Genomic DNA, 5,583 nt, shown 5'->3' with positions numbered 1-5,583 from the left:
AATAAAATAATCATTAAAAAATTAGCACTTTTCAGTATTTTCCCGATTTTTGTTATATTTGATAGTGTATAATATACATTGTTGTATGAAATTAAAATAGTTCAATGAATTACTTATTAGGTTTACACATTTTTTTTTTTATAAAGAAGAAATTCGTAATCGATTTTACATTCTCGAATGGGCTGCGCTATTGAAACTTTTTACACATATATTGTCAAGAACAATGCATTCATTTAGCATTTTTGAATTTAATTACAAGTTAATCGATTAATTTTCTTTTTCTTTTTTAGTACTTGCTTGTAAACCAGGAAAAAATATTTTAAGATCTCACTGGGAAATTTCAAGTGAAGAAAATAATATGCTGTGATTTTTATGCTTCTAACGCCATACATATAAAATACAAACAACTCCAAAGTAAAAATGTACAACGTAACATAATAGATTTATAGAAATAGTCAAAGGATGCAGTGAACAAAATTAAGTCATGCACATTTATGTATTTGTTGGGATAAACAAAATCTTTACACTTTGATCAGAGAATCATAGGACTTTTATTGCAATGTCTTTTAGGAAACCTTGGTAGAATAAGGGTAGAAATTGAAATTGTTGCATGCATTCGTACATCATAATGAATATGCAACATCAATTGCCTATAGGCTAGACCAAATTATGTCATCATTATTCTGTGGGAAAACTTCCACAAATTCTTAAGAACCGAAACAAAATCTTTTCTGAGCAGTGGAGAATTTGTTCTATACTATGAGTCCCTCAAGTGCATCTCATACATGTTCTGCGAGACCTATTCCTCCATATATCACTTTTTGCTTTCGAAAATATCGTTCATACATGCCGTAAATGATATTTCACATTATTATTAGTAAAGATGAAATAAATTCCGATATTGACGCAAGTATTGAATCTAAGATAAAATATAATGTCCTGGCAATAAGTTAGGGCATTCATAGTTCCCTTTGCAAAACGTGAAGTTACTTATTCCTATTCAACATCATACCTGCTTAGATTTCAACACTACATATTCCGTAATATTTGGTGGAACGAAAAGTTATAATAAGTTAGTGTATTTGCAGTGCCTTATACGAGATATAAAATTGCTCATTCGCATTCAGTATCATACTTGTCTAGATAATAACACTACATTGTTATTCCGTAGGTCTATTGTCTTTTTCATAGTACCATTTCCAATGGCGGCCCTTCAAAAACGAGAATGAGAAACTTCAGGTATGGTGGTTGTCTCTCTTCACCTTGGTAGGTACAGAAGAAGGTGGGGGTTGGCTACCTCACATCGATCACATCACATGATGGGACGTATTTCCCAAGGGAAGGATTGTACCGTGGCCGGTGACGGCCCTTAAGACTCAACCACAGTTCCCGCCAGTGTTGCTGTGGCGGGGATTCAGTCATTCAGTTTTATCTGTATCCTTCGGGAGGGTAAGCGTAGTCAATTTGTGATTACCAATGATTACCATAGCACCATCAATTAGGCAACGGTCAACTCCTGAAAATCCTGTCGATACTGCTACTTCAGTGGTGGCGGGGTGGTCGGCTGTACGCAAGAAGAAGGTCAACTCCCGAAATGCTATCAAAAGAACTGGTAGTTCGATACTGATGCCAAATATCCTGGTATCTTGAAACGAACCTTAAACAAAATCTGTTTCCTTATAGAAATTTCTCGACTATTAATCAGTCCAAATGATGTATTGACGATACTGCTCCCATCTCTTTTTGCTTTTGTAAGAAATACTTCACAAATGACATCTAATTAGTTTGTAAAATTGCTGTTCCATCTCCTGTTCTTCGATTAACGGGGTATTCTGGCATCTAGTCTTATCTGCATCCCTTCTATTAGTTTGACAGAAATAATTAGATGGTTTCCTTTCGCAATAACCAGTATATACCGATCCTTATTTGCAATAGCTTTGACGTGTCGAAAAGAGTTCAAACTCTAGATATGTTCTGTGATTCATATTGTATTGGCTTAGTTGAGAGAGAAAAAACATAAATCATGTCTACATTGCATATAATTCGTTTTTCGACTCTTTTCAATGTTCACAATATTTGTATATATCAATAAAATCCATCAATCAATTCTCATTCCTGAGATTTTATTGACGACATCTATGCAGTTTTCATTATCAATAAAATACTATATCTGGCATTTCCATTTGACCAATGGCAATTCACTTTCTTGTACGAAAATTAGTGATTTTTTTTTTTTTGCTATTTATTAATGAAGCAAGTGTATTTATAACAATGAATTATAAATTAAAAACTAAAAATTAACAAAAAAAACCCTAAAATTTTAACAAATTTGCTTTTTAGGCACCCTAACAAAAGAGTATTTTTAAAAACAAATTCTACTAAATTTAATTTATTTTATGTTTGTGAAAATGAAATTTCGTAATAAATTTTTCACTTCTTTCTTAATATCCAAAATTTTGAATTCTTTTGTATTTTCCATAATAACAAACGACTTAATATTTCAGATAATCTTATTTAGTTTAATTGCATTAATATCACGTTTTGAAGTAACACCAGAATCATTTCAAGATGGACTGCTTAATTTTGAACTTTAGTAAGATGAACAGATGGCACCTAAGACAATTCACCTCTCTTTAAATTTATGCGACCAATTAAAGAGGACATTTGAGCCATGGCATAAAATAATTTAGTATATATTAAGCATATATATATATATATATATATATACACACACACAAAAAAAAAACTGCCAAAGGTATATTTTCTATATGCATACTTATTCTTCATGAAAACACTAAGAAACACAATGAATGAGCTAAATGACATTTTATGACTGGTTTTGATATCAAAGTGTTCTATCTCTGCTAATAATAAAGAGGTGTGTGTGTGTGTGTGTGTGTGTGTGTGTGTGCGCGCGCGCTTGCATGCGTGCGTGTGTGTGTGTGTGTATGTGTTTGATGGCCTACAGGCTAGACTATTTGACTTACAGTTACCAAATCTGGTTTATGTATATCTTGAAGGGTGAAAATGTGCACTTTGGAGAGATTTTTAAATTATTTTAATTCTAATTAATTAAAAATTAAACTGCATTTTGATGGCTTTTCCGCTATAACTTTCGAAAATATTGTACAAAAATAAATTTCACATCATTTCAAACTTTTTTTAAATTAATTTTTTTAATTATACCAATTTAATAATCATGCGAACTTTTCCTATATTTTGGTAATTTTTGAAATATATATATATATGCTTAATTTTCAACAACAGATTACATTGCTGCCTTGAAATTCAAACCGTTTCCATTGTTTCATCAAATATTTAATCGCTTCATTTTTTTTCCATCATTGAAATTTGAAAAAGAAGGAATTTGTTTACGAGACGAATAAAAGAAGCGAAATTACAATAATTTGAAATTTAGAAAATAAATGAACCGCGCACTTATGTTTTTAATAGCGCTATGATGTCATGTAACGTGTGAAAACATATGCAAGATAAAATAATACAGTCTCAATGCCTGACAGTTTCTCTGAATGATAAATATGAAGTTAACATATAAACAAAAACAAAAAATTTAATCTATATACTTATAATAAAGCTCAATGTGTGTGTGTGTGTGTGTGTGTGTGTGTTGGCGCTCTACAGGCCAGGTCATTTGACATACAGCTATCAAATTTGGTACATGTATACCTTAGAGGTCGGGAATGTGCACCTGGGGTCCCTTTTTTTGAAATTTTAATTAGAATTTTAATTATTAATTAAAAACTAACTTTCCCGCCAAAAAAATCTTCCATTTTCCCCACCGCCAACTTTTCCGCCAAAAAAATCTTCCATTTTTACCACCGCCAAATGAGTAAGGCTTCAGTTGTTTTTTTCTCCCAACAGTAATGAGGCTAGGGTTAATATTTTTCGGCGGATTATTTCAAACGATTCTGTTTATTTTCTTAATGTTTTATGCATTTAAAATTAAACATTGTTAATTAATCCATGTTTCAGATTCATTCTGAAGTACTTTTGAATTAAAATAACACAGAATAAAAGAAATTAAAAATGTATAATCTGCATAGCGTTACCCCAACTGGCGTAGAAAAATTCACGCATTTGCGTTAACGTAACTGGCGAAGAAAATTCACGCATGCGCATTATGTTCTGACTGTTGGCATGACAACCAACGAATGATTTAAATTATTTTTAGGTTAGTTGCATGCTTTTGTAAGTAAATTGTATTTATGTTAATTATATATTTTTTGTATATGCCTATAGTTTTAAGTACATCGTTTTTTAAGTACTTTTTTTAAACCTGTGTTCGACCGATTACTTTAAACGATTCGTTTTATTTTCTTAGTGTTTGATGCATTTAAAATGAAACATTGTTAATTAATCGATCTGTTCATGATGAATTTCAGAAAATTTTGTTGACAAAGTCTTGAGATATTGCATAAATTAAAAAAGATATTCTTTAGTGCCCATAAAGTTTAAACGCGCAGTGACTCTGTTATCAGTAATCATATTATAAAAAAATGCTTTGTTTCAGTAAAAAATATTATGATATTAATTGCAGATTAATTCTTTCCACTTTAATTTAAAGCATAAATTCTACGGGAGCTAACAGAAAATTAGAGAGATAATATTACGTTATGACTGAAGGCATTTATAATATTATGAGTGAATTATATGACTATCAAAATTAGAAGTTTTTAAATATTTTGATGAAGAATCTATTAAAGTAGCGTAAAATATTTAATTATTAAAATTTAAACGAACATTAAGATTGGCGAACGGGCTGGTCGCCAAAGGCGGCTAGTATATAATATATAAACACGATCTTTACACTAAATTTACAAATTTCTATCAAATTTTGAGTGAAAACTATTATGAGGGAGTCTGTCAGACCGGCTGCTGGAATATAATTTTACACGATAGCAACAAAACGAAGAGAACTAGGTGAATAAAATTCGGTACAGAGATTTAATATTTGTAGTATAGACACTCATTAACTTTTGGACAAAATCTAACTATAGATTGACTGTCAAACTCAATAATTCAAAATAGCAATGCTTTAAATATATCAAATTTGATATGGGATTTGATAATTACAAGTTCAGTTTTGTGTCCAAGTTTTGCTTCAGTCGGTTGAGAAATATGTGCCTAATACAAAATTTCGATTTTAGGATGCTATGAACCGCATACCAAGGATTAATCGCCAAGTAATTCGCCAAGGATAACACGATAGATTCAGTAAAAATGCTAAATTAACGCCAAAAGTAAATATTTCATAACTACTGTACGTCAATGCCATGCAAGGCGTTTTCTGGGATAATACCTTTATTAGAATGTATGCGAGAAAGTTTTGAGAAGACCACTACCACTGTTTTCTGAGTAAAGTTTTTTGTTAAATAACCGAAATAAATGTTTATTAAAAAATTATGTGAAACCAGAGTATTTTCTTAAAAATCAAAGTGCCTCAAAAATTAAGTATATAGAAAAGTTTCGAAAAACTACATCTATGGTTTAATGTTTTTATATTGTCTGGATTACGAAATTAGCACGTGTTTCCGCTCCTATTAAAAACGCCTCTTTCACTTT

Source organism: Argiope bruennichi, chromosome 10 (genome assembly GCF_947563725.1).
Source record: "Argiope bruennichi chromosome 10, qqArgBrue1.1, whole genome shotgun sequence".
NCBI lineage: Eukaryota > Metazoa > Arthropoda > Arachnida > Araneae > Araneidae > Argiope > Argiope bruennichi.
This window is presented reverse-complemented; position numbering follows the sequence as displayed.